This window comes from Maniola hyperantus, chromosome 9, assembly GCF_902806685.2.
Source record: "Maniola hyperantus chromosome 9, iAphHyp1.2, whole genome shotgun sequence".
Classification (NCBI taxonomy): domain Eukaryota; kingdom Metazoa; phylum Arthropoda; class Insecta; order Lepidoptera; family Nymphalidae; genus Maniola; species Maniola hyperantus.
The window spans coordinates 12432170-12453013 of NC_048544.1; positions in this window are offsets into that span (position 1 = coordinate 12432170).

Here is a 20844-nt window from a genome sequence, read left to right on the forward strand (position 1 = left end):
GGACACTATAATCCCGGGCATCGGCGAGAATATTTGATAAATGTTCAATATTACTATCTATTGCACTTATTGATTTAAGAGGAGGTAAGTCTAAGGTAATGTTTTGATCCAGATACTTCCTGAATTTAACCCAATCAGCTTTATTATAATTATATGTTTTAAAAGATTTACGAGCGAATGTACCACTAACATTGAAAAATATAGGAAGATGGTTCGAGGATAGACAGGTTATGGCTTCCATATCTGTGATGCCATGGACACCATTTGCCACGACTACATCGGGTGTTGAAGGCGTACGTGAGCGCATTTTCAAGAGCGCGCCACCAAACATGGTCCTCCGCCTTCCTCATCCATCCACTTCCCACCACCTTTATCAGGTCATCTACCGCATCGACTGTCGGTTCTTTGACAGACATGGCCTGCACACTTTGAGCTCTGTCGGTCACTTTCGTTCTTCTGCGAATTACCTCGTTACGGGCTTTATCCCGATTTATATCCGAATTTCAGCAGAAGTAAGTATTTCATAGTTGTCTTACATAAGATAGAACATCTTTTTTAGACGCTATTAGAGGGCTGGAGAGTAGAACGCATGCACATCGTGATTTGGTATAATATACTTAGGTAATACCTATTGAAAGTTCCCAATCACATAGTTGGGTTACGGTATTTCATCTGCGTGCCAATATCCGTGCACCAATTCCTTGCGATGCATGCCGATCCTCACACTCTCTCGAGAGCATTCCTGTTGACTCAGGATATTCAAGCAAGATTCGGAAATACTTAGTTTAATTATTTCAACCGATGATTTTGATAGTTTCATCTCAACTTAAATTTTTATATCCCAAATGTAATTCTCCGCTTCCCCATCTGGCGTCCGTGTTTCCTGCCACCCGCAAGGCAAGAGTGAAATGCGAATAGACATTTTCAAGGCAAGTGCGTTCCGACCTCATCATTGCTTTCCTTTTCGTCAAGCTCAAGCCTTCTCATTCTTCTCAGTCCTTTCATATGGGTACTTGACCAAATCAAAATTCCATGTGAACAAAGATTTTCTTTTTTCTTATCGTTCATATTTTCTGCATTTTGTACACGGTGTCCGTCCAACGGAAGTAAATCGGTAAGCTGCTGGTGTAGTAGGTAGGTACGTATGTAAATTAATTTTTTGAACAGTGTGACAAGCCTAAAACTCTAAAATCTGCCGACATATCGAGTTTTCCTTTGCACTAAACACATTTGTTGTTTCTTGAGATTGCCTGTTTATACATTTGCTAGCGTCTTAACCAGCCATTTTTTCATTAATATTATAGAGCCCCAATGATCCCCGCTTTCTTGAACACTTAACCCTACCGCGACAACCCTTCATGTATAATTCTCAATCCCTACGGGCGTTAATGTCACGCCTCCGCCACGTATTTAGAACAACAGTGCTTACATTCATTAAACCCGACACTTGAAAATTCGACCTTATTTCTAACTACTACTGAGTGTAAATTAGTTTGTCAGGAACATAAGAGTAGAACGGGGTAATATTGCACACGCGTTTAAAGAATAAATCCTCAGGTGCATTCCGCTTTGCGTTTAATCTACGCTGTATTACAACGTGGTAGAGTTGAGGTCTTTTTGCGATAAATTAAAGAAAAATTGCCTAACCGGAGGTGACAATCGTGACGCCATGTTGGTTTAGTGGGGAGGTGGGGGCAGTGGGGTGTCTCATAAGAGGTTTATACCAGTTTAATTGGCTTCGAACTAAAACTTAATACGGGGGATCGATATCGCGTGGTTTATTCAAGAAGCCGGGCAAGTTTGGTGTTCTTTCACAGTTTAGCGGATTGGTGTATAATTAGGGGAGGTTCGGGCTCATATTTTATAGCGGACACTGTAATTTTGAATGATATGAAATATGAATCACGTGTTTATTCCCCCTTGTGAAAAACCCGGATTATTTTTACGGGAGTAAACCTACCTAAAGATAAAGATTTTTTCTATTCACAAAAATCACAATTTGCAGAAAATTCCTTCAACACTTTTCATTTACAAGTTGAAGATCTTGTAATTTAGTTACTATAAGCAACAAACTATAATATTTTCCCCTGAAAAACATGATTTGATTTTCCAGGAAGTATAAATTAGGATTTTTTTAATCATAGCATAAAAAGTTCCCAATTTTCAAAAAGTTCCTACGACATTTTATACATTTACAAGTTAAGGTTTTGTGATTTATTTGTTAGGCAAGTATAATTTTTACTGTTCGTTCTTGCTAGGTAAGGATTAGCAAGGTATAAGTATTGTAGTGCGATTCAAAAGTGCGTGAGAGAGGGGTGGCCTCTCTAGTCTTTAGGCACCTACTTACTACGTTCGAATGTAGATACATATATCTAGGTACCCTTTATATATTATACAACGAAAACATGAGCTAAAAATGGCAAAACTAATTTTTCTAGAATTTAATTTATCGTTTAATTGCCTTCGCAATACCATCCACAACCCTTCTCATTCTGACAGAAGACCCGTTCTTAGTAATTAAAGTAGTATTGATGGGTTAAAGTGATGATGATGATTAATAATGATCTTATCATAAATTCGGTTCAGATAGTCAGCGTCCCATTAATCACCTCACTAGGTACCTAATTGTAGATATCAACAACGGTCAAAGTTAGTTGTTTTTACACTGATAAAAGAAAAGTAATAAATACTTATTATAGATATTATGATCGTCATTTTTCATGATAAAAATTCAAAACAAATCAATTAAATTGGTTGGTAAAGATCGCCTGGTAGAGATCGCTAATTAGCGATATTAGGCCGCCTTTTGTATCTTCCTTCTGTAGTATACTAAAAATAATAAATTTTACAATAATTTGTTTTTTAATATAATAAAATACAGGTACATAGAGAATTTTACATTTTCCAATAGAATGGTTCCTAATTTCATAAAAGCACGTCAGAATAAATCTTCCTCGTTAGGTCACGTGAAAAGGCTTCGAGTGCTAATTCGCGCTCAATGCCTCCACTCAAGTGTGGGTATAGCCTCTACGGTGCCTCTACGCTAGTTACCTTCAACCTCCCGTAGGCCTCCATTGCACCTTTGATGTCCAGTTCAGAGCGTTACCAACGGTTCTCGATAAACGCAACAGTACGCTTAGTACAAGATTTTATGTCTAACCAACGTTGATAATATTCTATCGAAACACTTCCGCGTTATAGTAAACTGGATCTTAACTGACTTGTTTTAAAGCTCAACCAGCCAAACCAGCGCTCCAAGTCGAAGCAACGTTGGTGAGACGTAAAATCTTATACCTACTAACCATCTATCTGTTCGCTTAGTAACAAAGCGAACAGATAGATGGATAGAAAAAATTATCGCACACAAATCAAGAAAAAATACAAACATAAACTAAAAGCAACAGAGTAGGTAACTGACTAACTTTGAGTCGCACAAATAGTAGCTGTAGTTAGAAAGGGTCAGTCTCTTCTCTTGTCAGGAATGAAATAGTGTCACAGAACTGAGTGGGTGGGGTAATAGAGAGTGCTCTAGATACGTCTTTACCCGCGGCTTGATTGCGGTAGAATGACCGCTACAATGTCACCATCGCAATCACCTTTGATTGGTTGATGCTCGCTTATTATTGGCTACAATCCATTGTTGCAACAAGAATACCATAAATTCAGCCAATCGCAACAATTGGGATTGTAATAATGATTGATGCAGGTTTCCCGCAATCGAACAACTGAACGCCAGCTTTTAACAGTCCGCAATGCTGCAACTTTGGATTTGATTGGAATTGTACGGCCCGATACCAATATCGCTAGAAATTCTTTTAGAGTATTAAAATATAATTGTTTTATTCGATAAATAGTCATAAAAAATGTCTGTGACAAATTCGAGTTACACAAATAGTAGCGAAATTTTGAAAGGGTCAGTCTCTTGTCAGGAACGTGAAAGGGGGTAACGGGGTGGGTGGGGTAATGGAGAGTGCTCCGGACACTTGAGGGGTGAACTGTGACCCGAGCGCCGGCTTTTGACAGTCCGCAATGCTGCAGCTTTGGATTTTATTGGAATTGTATGGCCTTAATACCAGTTTAACTTCCTTTAGCTTGCTGGCCTTTTTACGAGTGGGGGCTGAGAATGCTGAAATATAATAATTAGTAAGTAAGGCTATTTAGCGACATTTACTAGAGAAGCGTTTTGAGTTATAATAGAGATGAAAATTTTAAGTGAAATACTTGGACATTCCTACTTGTAGATGCCGAAAATGGCTGCAATTTGGGGAATTTCCTAAAAATTGCTGCAGTTTTTAAAAACGGTTTCAGTTTTATCAACACTTTGTTTGCTTTTCAAATGTGCCGTATCTCGTCCACGCCTCGTACTGGCATAAATCATCCCTTGACCTTTAAAATCTTGACTTTGCTAAGGTAAACATAATCTTATTTTGATCTCATGTTTTGATATTTATATAACCTAATTTATTAATTTATGAGCGACCGCCCGCGGCTTCGCTTAGTGAACATAATATTATAAGTAGATCCTCTTTATTCCCTTATAACGTAAAAAAATCTAAAAATCTGACCTTATTCCTTGTATATAATAAAGGGGACCTCTGTGCAAAATTTCAGGTGTCTACGTCAATGGTTTGGCGGACTTCACTCACCTTTAAGAATATTATTGAGAACTCATGATGTTTTCCTTCACCGTTAAAGTAAGATGCAAGTGATATTTAATTGCTTAAAATCAACGACGTCCGTATTATTTATTTTGGCGCATATTACTTGTATTATAGCGCACATAATTCCAGAAAGATAGAAGTGCGAAGCTCGGACCTCCCGAATAGGAAACTGATGTCATAACCAGTGGCGTGCACAGGGTTTGAACCTAGGGTAAGCATTAGGTAGCTAACTACCTATTTAATGACAGGTCATCATGAGAAATGAGCACTAAGCCATTTCAACTAGGGTAAACAGTGCTTTTATGCCTCTATGATCTGCACGCTACTGGTCATAACCACTGGGCTAGTACCCACCGTGAGAGTTAAGCTATAATGAAATACCATTGGAAACAATTCACACAGAACTATTTGACCTGTTAATTGTGCCAGTCAAGTCCGATTAACAGGTCAACTGACTTCGCTTCCTACTTAGCAGACCACCCACAAGTCCGCGATGATTAGTGACGTCAAACTATGTGAGCTCTACGCGCACTGCAGTTTGAATATTTACTTATTTCGCTGACGACTGTCTCGTTGGTTTAGTGGTTATCGAGAGTAGCAACTGACGAGGTCTTGGCTTCGATTCCCTGGTCGTGTGCGGTCAGATCAAAGATGTTAGGTACCTATTGTCTGTCAAGTCTCAACGAATTTTCAGCACTTAACAAAGTTAGGAACGTTATAGATAGATAGAAGACTTTATTGCACTCAAAACATGAGATAAACAAGACAAAAATCAAAGAAACTAAAAACTAAAAACAATTGTATGCAAAGGCGGCCTTATTGCTCAGAGCAGTCCCCACCAGGCTACCTTTGGTGAAAGGAGAACGTGGTGGTGTTTCCACCCCCATGTCTCGGAGAGCATATTGTATCGCTATCGCTCTTGCGTCTAATCTCTCTCCGGTTGTATCGGATTTGCCGTCCCATTGGACTATGCGAGTAAGGGAACAGAGAGTGCATCTGTGTTTGCACACACACAAATTGTGCACTATAATAATATTATCTCCCGTGCATATGGCCAATCTCTGTGAAGTTAAGAATAACCTAAAGAGCATCTTGGCTTCCAACACTAAAAACTATTGACTCATTGCTTCACCTTTCAGGTCTACCGAGGGTGTGCCGGTCTTTCCGTGCTTCGTCTTTCTGATATCCAATGATACCTACGAGCTAGCACACCCATAGGGACAATATTCCAAGGGAGACTGCCACTCAATCAATTTTAGGTTCGTACCTTCAGTATGTAGTTTGAGCTGTGCGTTGATAGATCAGTCGGTCAGCCAGTTAGTCAGTCAACTTTTCTTTTTATATATTTATAATAGCTTATGCCTATTTCACCCCCTTAAGGTTTGAATTTTCAAAAATCCTTTCTTAGCGGATGCCTACGCCATAATAGCTATACTGCATGCCAAATATTAGCCCGATCAGTCGATGATCGAAGTCAGTCACCTTGTCCTTTTATATATTTAGATTCGCGGTATCAAACTCTAGGTACTAATTTAAGTACCTAGGTATCTTTGAGCTTATAATAAGATTTGTTATTAAAACCTTATAAAAACTGATGTCAGACTGCAGTGCGTTGAAACCAATATATTCGACCTCCGTTGTTCTTTCCCAAGTTTAAGGGAGAAATGTCAATCACACCCCCCGGGAGTTCTTAGTTAATATTTCTGATAAGTTTGTTTGAAGACCCATCTCAAACAACTGTTGTAGTTGCCAGTTGCCACAACTAAGACCCTTATGCGGAAAGGCTTGTTTTATATTAATAGCTCTAGGCTACCTCTGTGTGAAAACTCTCAGAGTTGGTATCTTATTAGACAACGGGCGTATTTCATGGAGTTATACAGTTGAGTTCATCATCATCATTATCCTCAACCAATCGCATATCCTCTGCTGAGCATTAAGTATTTTTGCACAATTTTTATAAGGATTTTTTTTTCATTAGTTAGTATGAAAACATCCAAATATTTTAATATCCAGCTGGTAAAGAACACAGGAGTAAAAAGAACGATTTAATAATATGTAAGGTTGATTTGTTAATCGGATAATCAACAGCAAAGCATGCTCGCCGTGAATTATAAATCAGGCACAGGCGCCGACCGCCGAATACACAGCTTCTCAAACTATCTATGCCTAGGGACGCAGGGATACGAAGGGGCGCGAGCGATCATGTAGAGTTCCATTGCCTGGCCTACCTAATTATCTCTACTGAGTAATATTGTCTTGGAGTGACCGAACAGCATCTTCTTTAATATACCAAAGTGTCATGACGTGATGTTCTTCACTCATTCACATAAATAGTAGATATAATCACCAACAACCAGCTATGCAAGGAGACGATTCCTCGTTCTTTTGAAATTAATTAGTAATTTTTTTAATATGGCTGTTAGAGGGGCACCTTTGAGGTGCCTGCCTAGGGTGCTCTCGCCATTTAATCCGCCTCAGCAAACTATGTATAGTGTATACGTTGTGTGAAATATTACGTGGCTGTTAGAGCGAAGGCTATAAAATAAAATGAATGAATTTATAAGTTTGTTGAGCATGTTCGCGATTGCAGCTAGCGGCTACCTACCACGTGAGATATTTTTTCTAAAGTTTGCATGCACATTCACAACTGGGATGATGACTACGTTAAAGCACCATATTCACAATATTATATTATAATAAATCTATCTGTAATCTGTCGATAGGTTACTTAGAAATGACAAAAGTTGTATGGTGTTTTTTGACAAATAGCAACGTTGCCGCGTAACTTATCGACAAATAATAATTTATCATTAGAATTTGTATACTTGTTACTGTTTAGATCAGGTTTTACTTTTATAAAAAAATAATTAGTTGCAGTTTGGGAACCACAGACCCAATGAAATAAGATCAAAAACCGGCGGTAGTAGCAGCATCAGTTTGGTTGAACGATTAGAGGTCTCTGAATAAAAATAAGAACACGAACGAACTGACACACATTCCTACAAAAGACAGAAATGTGGAACAAATTCATTAGAAACTACGAATTTGTCAGGGGAATATCTACGGAAATCAAAAAATACCATTTGATCTTAAAGTGTTCCAAACCAGAGATACTCAAACATGATAAGGTTAAGACATCAGGGCAGATAAACCAGAAGTACTCAAATACTAAAACCCCTAAAAAGAAGCCAAATGGCTACTTTTTGTGCTAATGTCTACCTACTATCGTACTAGACATACTGTCGTAAATTATCCTCTATTTTGTATAAGTTTGACAAGCAGACGCGACTAGCAGTTGAAAATTTATTAGATGCCTTCGCGTGCCTCTAACTTTTATATAACCGAAAGTCAATGATAATATACTTTGCGATTTTGTCGTCTTAGCAGCTAATATTTTTACAGTCCTCTAGTTCAATCGGTCACTCAGTCACTCATTTTCATTTTAGTCAATACACATACCTTTAAATATCAAGAGTATGATATGTAGCTCAAGCGACAGAGAGCAAAACCTTAGAAATAATATAAATATCTAGAGGCAGTGATTTTAGACACTTGTTTGTTTAGATCTCCCCATGGGAGAATACGGTTAGGTTTACTGAAGCATCTTAGGTTTATTGGTTTACTGAAGCATGACAAAGTTACATGGAAGATATTGGCTTTACATTCAGCTGATCACTGAATCTACAATGATTTGTTACATTAATATAATATTTGTTTCATATTGAAACATTTGCCGGTTTCTTTTGGTTGGGGGTAGTATTAACTTGTCATAATATTTGCCGTAAGTTGGCCTACATGAAAGAAACATTTTTAATTTCATTTTGTCAGATGAAACATTTTGTACTAAGTAAATTGTTCCAATAGCCGGTCTATGGTCTAACTGGATCTCTTTGGATTAAAGGATTTAAAGTGTTCAAGGATTCCTGGAAGCGAGAATTTTTCTCGACAACCTACAGACTAATTTTTTGTAACAACCAATTCCCTAAAATGCTCGGAGATTGCTTTCTGTTCACATTTTGTTAATTATTTAAAAGTATGGTCTAATAACAGAAACTATTGTCGCTAGGTCGATGACTACCATGGGTTCGGAAAGCAGATTTTCCTGAAAACAGCCAACAATAAACTCAACAGTAAAATTTTAAAAAAGCTATGAAGTTTTGTTGAGCCTCGTATAGGTACAGTGCAAACAAGGCTATCTTGGCGCGAGGCGAAAATCAGAACTAATGTTTCCCTCAAGTATCCCCTTTGTTCTTGTCTGAATATTCTAAGCCTTTGTTCTTCAACAGCGCCCCCCTGTCAATGTCATTCAAGTGCCAAGAGAGCTTTGCCGGACTGTACCCATACCAGAGGCAACTGTGCATAGACAATTGGAGGCGTTGCCTCTTCCTGCCTCAACCTGAGGCACGTTTCCCTATGAGGCATGTTTAAGCGAGCTATATTTTTTGGGTTTTTATTGCGATCAAAGAAACGCGGTCCCATTCAGGTATTTAGTGGATGTGATCCATTCAGGTATTTAGTGGATGTGTCAGATTTTATATATTGAGCGTCTTCAGTTCGCCTTTTTTTTAACGCTGGGAAATGCATTTACGCATCCCCCCCTCCTGGAAGCCAGCCGGTTGGCTGGCTGGTTAGCTGGCTGGCTGGTTAACTGGAGGAAAGGTATGTGGGACTCACCGGCCGAGAGGCGACCGGAATACCTACCCACTAAAACCCAGCGGCACTCCTGCGCGTCGCCTGGCGACTGGGTCACGGGAACGCCGAGGCAAACCACCGCGACCCAGCCAGCGACGTCCGCTGAGGCGGACCCTCCACCGGGGATCCACTCACGAGGTCCCCCGTCTCACGTCCGAGGTTCACCAACTATGTGCACCTCACCTCTCCCGGAGACCCGCGTCTCATCCTCGCCTCGTCCACTGTGCCCTCTGCTACTCAGAGGGACACGCGGAGAAACCTCCCCCCTGCCAGGTCATTAGCCATGGCTAACAATATCCCCGAAGAGAGATTATTAGCCATGTTACCGGGGTGCACAGCCCGAATACTGCTCTTCCTCTCGGGTGCCCGATGCATCCAAAAGGGACCAGCAGGACCCAGGCACACTGGGACCTGGCTGGCATTCCATCTTCAGTTCGTCTAAGTTAACTGTGCGTAGGTAAGTATGTACCTATATAAATAAAAGTTTATAAATCTAATCGTTGCCAAAGAGTTTTAATAAAAAGTTAGATAAGTAGACCGTACGGACTGAGTAAGTCGTAGGCATCGACGGTCGTAACTAATCTTTTACAAAGATAGTCATATCTAATTGCTTGAAATTAAGTTGTAAAATCCACTCCGAACATATCGATCTAACACAATGTCCGTAATAACAGTTCGATTTCGGAACAATCTGTATATTTGGACGTATAATTTATAACACAAGTTCGCCCTGTATAATTAGGTCTGGCCTGAGTCACGTTGATTGCTTATTATATTGATGTTTCAATTTTATACTCATTTTTATGGTCATCGGCCAACCATGGGGGGTGGCCACCCAAGTTTCTTCCTTTCCTTTCACACTTAGTATTTCTGGTATAAGTCTAGCTCTGTCTTCGTTCATCTCAGTCGATACAGGTCTTTTTGTCTCGTTTCGTCCTTCGTTGGAATGTATCGCTGTCTCTCTCCTCTGGTTAGTTAGCTTGTTTGGTTGTTTATGGCTGGTGATGAAAATTGCTCCTTTTCGTGTCGTGTATGAATGGTCAGTTACAGGTTACAGTCGGTAATCAGTATGGTTTGATTTTCGATCAAATGCATTAATATTGACAGATGTTGCGTACGAGATGATTTCGTGTTCGTTTCCTGTGGGACCACCTGCTTTATTATTGCTTTAGGATCTGCCAGCTACCTACTTCGTCATAAACTTATGCAGGGGTTATTATTAAAGTAGCAATACTAGTGAATAACTTCATAACTCAACAAAAGATTTGAAAAAAAAAACATTTATGATTAAATTATTTCTTAGGCAAAACTCCGACCAGGGTTATGGGAACTGTCATACCACATCCAGGTTTGCCCGCTACCATTTTGACTGCATCTTCACTTACCACCAGGTGTGATCGCAGTCAAGGGCTTACTTGTACCTATAGGAATAAAAAACCTTCAAAATACCTACCTATGAAAAAATCACGTCGATCTGTTGCTCCGTTGCGACATGATTGAAGGACAAACCAACAAACAAACACACTTTCGCATTTATAATATGGGTAGTGACTAGTGATCAAACGTAATAAGTTTATATTTTTCAAAGTTTTATTCCACATACTTACAAGCAAACAGATTCAATCTAAAGGCTATTATTATTATTTATTTTATTTATTTTATATCTAATTAGAACGGCAGTGCCACTTACACTAACTAGATGATTAATAATAAATTTAAATACAAATAAAGGTACAAGAAAAAGACATAAAATACAAAACGATAAAAGATCAAAGAATTTTTAAATCAAAAGAATCAACTCCCCGACTGTGCTATGATCCCATCACAGCACAGTCGGGGAGTTGCGCAAGCTACCAAAGAAAGACATTATCTCAGAAAGCGCGGTCACGAATTGGCAATTTGATAGTCATCGACATTGGTTCCGATAGATTATGCATCATGCCACCCACGAGACTGCCTTAGCGCGCAATTATCACTCCGGCTCGTAAATTATGGGATTGCCAAACATCTCTACATAATAGGTTACCTACTGTCTCTTAGTAGATACTTTGATAACTTTTTAGGTATAACACATTCGGATTAAGTTATAGAATAGGTGCAATTTCGCAAAGCCGGGCGAGTCAGATAGTTGGCAATTTGATAATTAATCATCGACATTGGTTCCGATAGAATATTAGGTATGCAATATGCATCATGCCTCCCACGAGACTGCCTTAGCGCGCAATTATCACTCCGGCTCGTAAATTATGGGATTGCCAAAGATTTGGCATGCTGTTGAGTTCATCATGTTATAATAGACGGTGTATTATATACACGACAGGTCGAGATGGCAATCGGAGTGGAGGCGTAACGCACAGCCCCCGTGCTATCCCGCACCGGGTTAGCGCGGGGCGTCCCCCGCCTGATACCCCGATTGCCATCTATACTAGGTACTTATAACACATCCACATTAAGCTATAGAATATGTGCAGCTCGTGCAAAGCTGGGGCATCAGCTAGTTAGCAATTTGATAATAGTCATGAACATTGGTTGTGATAGTTTAAGCATCATGCCACGCACGAAACTGGTCTAGCGAGTAATTATCATTCCGACACATATTGGATTGCCAAACCTGGTTTTACCTATTAGTGATTGCTCTTAATCAAAAGTCTTTGTTTTGTTTTTAACATCAGATTTTTAGACACCATCTCATATGCTATAATTTACGATGAACCATCTAAAAAAAACCTGGCAAAAATAGCATAAGTTCGCAATTAAGTAGAGGTCGTCGAAAATTCGTCGTCGTTGCAATAATCTGGAAAATCTGGTTTGCCAAAACCAGGCAACGCAAAAGAATCACGTAGGTATTTACTATTAGATTTAGTACCTACTAGGCTAGTACTAGGTAATTGGTAATACATTTGATATAATCAAATCCTGAAAAATACGACTCTACGACGTTCACGAATTCCAATAAAAACTTGGTAGGTAAGTATTGGTATGTTATCTTAAATATTCTTTACATATCTACTAGTGGCACAATATAGTTCCTAACAACTTTTTATCTCAGTCCACTATACGTCTTATTAAACAATAATAGGTATAATCACCAGGATCCCCGCTGGGCACTTTAATATGTAGTGTAAATCCTGTCGTTTTAAAGTCTCGCTTAGCTCCAAACTGGCTTATCCCTGAAAAAATCTCTTTAGAGGTAATTGCAAGCCACTGCATCAACAGTGTAATACGATAAACGCGTGTTTTTGTCCGCTCTCCGACCAGTGCAACGCGTTTAGATGAACTAAGTCATGTAGAGAGAGAGCCAGCGCGTGCCAGACCTTCGTTATTTATAAAAGCTGTGTCTTGGCAACCACCTGCCAGACGCCCTTTTAAAGTTTAAGGGTGTCTAGCATGGGGTTGCCACAATATTAAGTGTCTGCAGTGCATGCATGTGATTTCTACTACTATTCCGTAGAAAATATAAAATAATTAGACTTTGACGTAAGATTTTATGTCATTGTTCCGTAACAAAGCCACCATGTTTTTTTAAATAGAGATAGCGAGAAAACGAGCGGGAGGGTCACCTGATGTTAAGTGATTACCACCGGCTATGAACATTTGCAGCACCAGAGGAACCGCCGATCCAAACTTCATGGTCGCTGATCGTTCCTCCCTGTGTTAGGGACAATACGCGGAGAAACTTTCAGCTTTTATAAAATAACGAAGGACTGGCACGCACTGGCTCTTAGTCCAATGTGGTTTTGTAAAAAAGAAGTGTCATTGCACGTAGACTGAGTTAGAGTTCTAAGGTATCAGGAGTTCTAAGGCAGTAATTGTGTAATGAGCGCTCCGTAAGTAATCTTGCAATATTTTTTTTATTCTGATAAAAGTTAGCCCTTGACTGCGATGTCACCTGATGATGGTAAGTGATAATGGAAGTAGGCTAACTTGGAAAGATATGGCAGTTTCATTAAACACTTGTCTGATCGGTTTACAGACGGCATTGTATCGGAACGCTTAATCGCTTGGCGCCACGGCCGAAGCCTTCCACCAGACCTAACCAGAACAGACCACAGCCTATTTACTAATATAAATTCCCAAATTGCCCCTACCAGGAATCGACCCGGCTTACAGTAGGTATAGTTTAAGACCTGGAGAGTGACATAGGCTACTTTTTATCCCGGAAAATCAAGGAATTCCACGGGATTTTTAAAAACCTAAATCCACGCGTACGAAGTCGCGAGCATCAGCTATTAATTCATAAATAGATTGGTAGTGGACAGTAATAATAAAGATAAACACTGTAAAATAGCTTAGGTACCTATACATATACATAGCTTGTTTCCAAAAACTGTCTAAAAACCTCATAGTGATTTTAAAATACTTATCGACTAGCAATCGAGGGAGTAAGTAAAGCAATTTTTTTTGACATACTTAAGTACGCTTCTTATTTCCAGGTGGACACTTAACTTCACTTGGTGGTGAATAAAACTATAAAAGTTCCTTGTTATACTTATACCTATAAAATCTTCATAACCGAACGTCTTCTAGTTAAATTAAAATGAATTATACTTAATTGGCATAATAGCACAACTATTGCTCGCCATACTTGAAACTTAAACATCAGTTAAAGCATTGTGCTTGCAATGAGCTATATTGCAATGACTAATAGTCATGTAATTTGAGCAAATAAATCATGGATAGACGTAAGCGTTGATAGACACTCGCAGTAGTGGCTTAAGGCGATCCGACATTATCACCTTTGTTAAGAATATAGAATGCATAGAGTAGCTACATTTTCCAAAAATTCAAATGAGTAAAAATCTTTTTTTGCCTCGGTGCTGTCCTATTCGCAATCCCTAACAATCGCATTATTATCCCGAGAAATTCCTACCGCTCTCTGATTATGGAAAAGGTGTCCATGACTCTGAGTCACGAGTCAGCGACCCCTCGGTGAAGAAGCATAGTATGCAAATAGAAACGTGTTAAAAGTAAGTACTAAGAGTCACTTCGCTTACTGCATGGATATTCTAGATAAATTTGCCGGGATGCTCTGATCTGATTTTTCAAGACATACCTACTTACTGATTATAAAAGAACAATAACTGAACTATTTTTAAAATATAAAAAATACGGTCTATAAAAAATTTTGTCAATTCAAATTAAGTGATTTTAAGATTGACATCCAAGTATTGTGACGTTATAATATTATCTAAGACGTTGCAGAAATCTGGATTAAATTTTTTCCCCGTTAGTACTTAGTAGGTACACCTAATTATGTTCCTCCCTCCTTCCACAGAGGCGATGAAAAAAAAATAGCACAAAAATAAACAGCTCAGAATAAAATATAGCACCTCCACTTAGTACTTTGTTCCGCTAAACAAACTCTCGTTCGTGACCCAATTCGGTCTCATTATCGGGTTGGGTCCGATTTAAAAAGTATAAATAATGCGCGGCCGCGGCAAATTGGAACGTATATCATAGTGTTATGGTGATTAGTCGTAAATATAGATATTATGTGGCGAGAGAGCCCACGGGGTGGCGTAATGGGACCCGATGACACACTGTTTAGACTGGATTTAAGATATGGGTTTGGCAGTTAAATTGGATTCTGGACCAGTGTTTCTCAATGTTTTTCGGCAGTTCGACGTTGATTCTTAGCTCAATTTTGTTCTTCACTGCAAAGTTAAACTCAGTGAGATTTTAATTAGGTCGTAAATACAGATTATTATGCACCTTGGTCGCGATTACGCCACCGATTACAAATGTGTCACAGTCCGGTTGGACCGATGACACATTTGGGTGGCGTAATCGGGTCGGGTGTTGGGTGGTGGTGGTTGGACTGAATTTAGATAGGTATAGGTTTGGTAGTAAATAAGATTCTGGACCAGTATTTCTCAATGTTTTTGGACAAAACGAAGTATTTCGTAACTCCATTTTTGATTTCCATTGCAACGTTTATAGGGTTGGATCTGGACGAGTGCTCCAATCTTTTTCGACAGCCGAACATTGTTTTTGTAAGTTATTTGTGTTTTGAATTGCTATGAGATTCTAATGTTATTGATTCTAAAAGTTTTTTATTGGTGAAGTTTTTTTGCGACATGTTGCGATTGTTCAAGGCTGTGATAATAAGCTGTGATAGCTTAGAGGTTAGACGTCCGCCTTCTAATCGGATGTCGGGGGTTCGATCCCGGGCACGCACCTCTTACTTTTCGAGTTACGTGCGTTTTAAATAATTAAATATCACTTGCTTTAACGGTGCAGGAAACCTGCATGCCTGAGAGTTCTCCATAATGATCTCAAAGGTGTGTGAAGTCCACATCCTACTAATCCGCATATGGACTGCGTGGTAGACTAAGTATGGCCAAAACCCTTCTCACTCTGAGAGGAGACTCGTGTTCTGTAGTGAGCCGGCGATGGGTTGATCATGATGTTCATTCAAGCCCTATCAATTTACCTATATATAGGTAGTAGGTAGTATAAAATGTAGCTAGATATTGATTAAGATGTAGGTAAATAATTTTGTATTGGTATCGCCTCTTGGCGAGGTCGGGGGTAAAAGAATTGTTCGGCTGCCACGCACCGTGACCGGACCATTAGACGGCTACTGTGCAAGTTGGACTGCTCGCAAAAAACTACTAGGCAGTTTGAATTAAAAACCGGCCAAGTGCGAGTCAGACTCGCGCACTGAGGGTTCAGGACAAAATAGTATTTTATCAACATTTTGCACGATCAAAAACAATCAAAAACCATTTTGTCTAAAAATAAATAAAAATCTGTTTTAGAATGTACAAGTAAATCCTTTCTTAGTAATCTTACTTTGAAAGTTGAAAATAGCATATTTGTTCATGAACACATTTAATTTTTTTTCTTGTGATGTAACCACAAATTTACGGTTTTCAGATTTTTCCTCCTCATGTCTGCTATAAGACCTGCCTGTACCTACCTGCCAAATTTCATGATTCTAGGTCAATGGGAAGAGTACCCTCTAGGTTTCTTGACAGACCGACAGACAGACGACAGACAGACAACAAACAACAACAAAGTGATCCTATAAGGGTTCCGTTTTTTTCTTTTGAGGTGCGACATCCTAAAAACAAAAATTAAGCGTGGTATGTACCCGTTATGCCGTTATATACATTAAAATGACCTTATCACTAAAGTGATCTCTTCCAGGCAACCCATAAATAATAAATAAACCCAGGCAATTCAAAATATTGTTTTCACCAAAAGAGTTAATTGGCTACTTGCAAATTAGAAATACGGTAGATTCAAGCACATGTAAAAGTTTATTTCAATAAAAAGTCTTTCTATTTCTATAAGTATATTCTTGCAGTCGGTACCAAACAATCGCCGCCTATTTTCACTTACATTAGTTTAGCGTAGGATAGTATAAATGAAATATGTGAACGCTCGCGTGATGTCTCCATCCCTTTGGCCACCCCACTTAGGATTTTTTTATAAATTCTACTGGATGCATGCTCAGCTTGCAGACTTTGATGTTCGGACCTGCATTTTCTTTCTAATACAGCTCTAGGTATACCCGTTACATTTCACCTACTGGTAACCTTCTGTGCTTTTCTATGTTAGAATTTTATTTGTCTACTAGCTGATGACCGCGACTTCGTCTGCGTGGTTTTAGGTTTCTAAAATCCCGTGGGAACTCTTTGATTTTCCGGGAGTCACTCTCCAGGTCTTTAACTATACCCATGCAAAAAATCACGTCACTCTGTTGATCCGTTGCGACGTGATTGAAGGAGAAACCAACAAACCAACAAACAAGCACACTTTCGCATTTATAATACACTAGCTGATCCCCGCGGCTTCGCCCGCGTGAATATTATATGTCACTCAGGAATAATGTAGCTTTCTACTGGTGAAAGATTTTTAAAATCGGTTCAGTAGTTCCAAAGATTACCCCCTACAAACAACTTAACGACATTACCTCTTTATATATAGTATAGAAGTATAGATATAGATAATATTTTGACCTAAAATTTTTCTACTGACTTCACTGACTGTTTCTTCTTCTACTGACTTTCTGCGCGCAACATGCTTTATTGGTGGTAGTTTCTTTCACATTTTCTATTGCTAGAACCGTTTTTGGCGGTTCTTTTCAGTAAAGCTAGCAGATCGGTGCGCGGTGGTAGAATCATTCACTATAATACTCGGCCAGGAGTTGGCCATATGAAATAAATATTTGTTCATTTCATATCGTTTTATTTTATTATTTCGATTTAGTTTATTTGTTTCACTTTGCTTCGTTTCATGTTATTAATTTGTTTTTGTAATTTGTTTCACTTCGATTCGTTTCATTAGGTATATTTTATGCTGCCTCGTCTAATCAAACCATATATCTCTTATTAATCATTTTATGATTATATAATTTTAAATATTCATTTTTCATAAATTATTTCGGTCCCACGGGTGTCAGCACTTATTATTTAATTTGTCAAATTATCGCGTCCACCATGTTTCCCTATATATCTCTCCATTAGATCACATCTTCCCTTCCAAACAAATCTATTTAAATAAAATTTATTTCGTGTCGTCCAAATATTTATTGTATTTCACGTAACCTACCGGTCTCTGAAAGGGTCTCGACACGTGCATGGGAAGTTAGGGTGGTAAACTACCATTTTAATAAGACCTCTTTCCTCCCCCTGGCTCCTTTAAAGAAGGAAGTAAAGGGGGTAGTAAAACAGTTAGAGGAGCCTTAGATAGAGTGGCCACGTTATAGTAACAAAGACCCGATTTAATACGTTTAAAATTTATTGTATTTTCCTAGTGTTTGTTTGTGGGTCAAATTTGATTTCGGATATTATGAAGTGGTCTTTTATATTGCAGCAATAAAACTTATTAAGTATGCCGTTAATGGCCATAAACTTAGAGCTATCTCTATTTCCAGAACGCAGAACTGATAGTAATTTTTTATAATTATAGTTGATGGAAGTACCTATTTAGAGTAAAAACTCCAATATTGTCCACAACCTTACCTACCTTTTTTTTTTACTTTCCTACTTTTAGCTGTAAGATCTAAAGTTCATTTAGACCTTAGGACTAAAAGTGGGACTAGGTATAGATAACCGTAGTAGGTAGGTACTTATTAGTACTTGCTATAGTCTCAAAGAGACCTTTTACCTAAAAATGTTTTAAGTTCCAAGCTTAGAATGTGTTTCAACTAAAACGGAGCTAAGCGGAGCACATGATAATTTTATCACATCATCCAACATTAATCTCGCAGGTATAATAAACGTCTTCGACTTCGCTTCGCTTAAGTGAAAATGCAACCCAAGCTCGGATCTTATAAATATTTTTAGGCAATTTTTCAAAAGCTCCTAGGAAACTTCAGTTTGAAGTTCCTTGGAGCTTTTTGGAAAAGGCGCGCTCCTTGGTGCCTGGTGAATCGTTATTGCTACATAGAATAACTGAATGGGTAGGAAATTGATTTACAATTAGTGAATATTTACATACTAGAGTATACTAGAGTAGAACTATCGATCCGTAATAGAAACAAAATCATACGAATCAAGAATCACGAAAACGCAATTTTACTCGACAAATTTCGCACAAACCAAAATTCTTTTATCGCAAAGGGTGTCACCCTCTTTCGGGAAGACAAATTATTAATTCATAACATCATCCCGACTATTACAAGTCGCCAACGACGCGTGGCCGTAGACTATTAGAGGACGCATTTTATGATTTTACCAGTTTTTAGGGTTCCTCAATTTAGTATCAGAGACACTCGGTGAGCGAGACAATGGAGAAGCATCATAGGAGGAATGACAGCTTCGCGACTCGTTGAGCTATAAGTATTTGTTGTTCTACGGATCTGTAGGAGTGGCAATGGGTGGTTCTGCACATGTTTGAAGAACCGCCGATACAATCAATACAAGATCGATCTGTGGTGATCGTGCAAGAGACCCAAGTTCAACTGTGGACGTCTATGTACTACCGATACAAAAAGAAACTATGACTTTAGAAAACAAAACAAAAAACTGAATTCCTTACACTTGATCCGTCGAATCTGTCCGTGTATTAGTTAAAGCCCTATACAGTTTGAGGACTCTTAAAAGTTTATTCCCAGACCAAAAGTCCCACTCACTGAATCATCAAAAATATAAACCTATGGCTATTTACCTTGGACGATCTAGGTTAGATCGTCCAAGCTATTTACTTACTGTCGGCCTACAATCTTAAAATTCGGAAGGAAGGTAGGTTTAGTAGCACGAGAGAAAGAATAAATCCGAAAATCATTAATTTCAATCCCGTGTTTACATACCTACCTACAATTTGTTAAACAGGTACAGAACCTCCCATATTACCAGTTATTTTCGCACTTGACCATCTTGTTTTTTCCGCGTCTATCTCTCTCCATTGTCACAGATCGACTGGGGATACCGGAAGTTGTAAAGTAGTGATTTGTAACGCACGCGCCGCGACGGCCGACGTCACTTCCGCTTAGCGCCATAATGACATAGACTATAGAGCAGGGATAGCAAACTTTTTTTTAAAGTAGAAGGGATGCCTTGCGTGATGCCCAGCAGCACCAGTGGAGTCAAATTCAATTCAAATTCTTTATTGCGAATTTGCGCAGTGCAGTGCTTGTCATGATGCGACGCGATGCGTTGCGTTGCATTCCGTCGTGATGTGTTCCGTTGATGCGTTGTATTGCGTTGCGATGCGATGCGTTGCGTTGCGTTTCATCGCGATACGATACGTTGCTTTCAGTAGCGATGTTGCGTTGCAATGTGATGCGTTGCGTTGCGCTGTATTGTATTGTATTGTTTGGTTAAGTTGGGTTGTGTTGGGCTGTGCTGTGGTGTAGTGTGTTGCGTGGCTTGCGTTGCGTTGCGTTAGGTTACGTTGCGTTTCATTACTTTGCATTGCATTGCATTCTTTTGCATTGTTTTGTTCTAACTAACCCGCCCCGGCTTCGCTCGGGTGGAATTTGGAATTTATGCGTGGGGGTAGAATTTCCAACAAATCTGAAATACCTACGCTTTTTCCTTTTGTAACCGAAAACTCAAATATCACTTTTCAATGAAATAATTTGAAAAATGAGGCACTTTCGTACAAACTTTCATCCCCTGTGTTGAACTAAGTATATAATGGCAACCCAGAATTTCGAGACGACAAAACCATGTTTTCCGTCTCTCTAATTTTATCAGAAAACTGGCTGACCCGGCGAACTAAGTACCTACCGCCATATTATTTTTTAAATGAATTTTTGAATATGTTCGAAATTCCTGAAAGACTTTTTATTTTGTTTTTTATTTTTGTTTATTTGAAAGTAATCAACAGCGTAAATACATATTTATTATTTAAATTTAAATCTAGGTATAACAGAAGGCCAAAAGATTACTTAAAATTATAATTAACTATTTTAACAGAATAGAGTTAGAATAAATGTAGGTATATACAATAATAAAACTTGTTTTAACGTCTCGCTATTCTACTATGCTCCCCTCTTTTATCGTATCATCGTACGGTCGAGCTTTGACTTCTATAT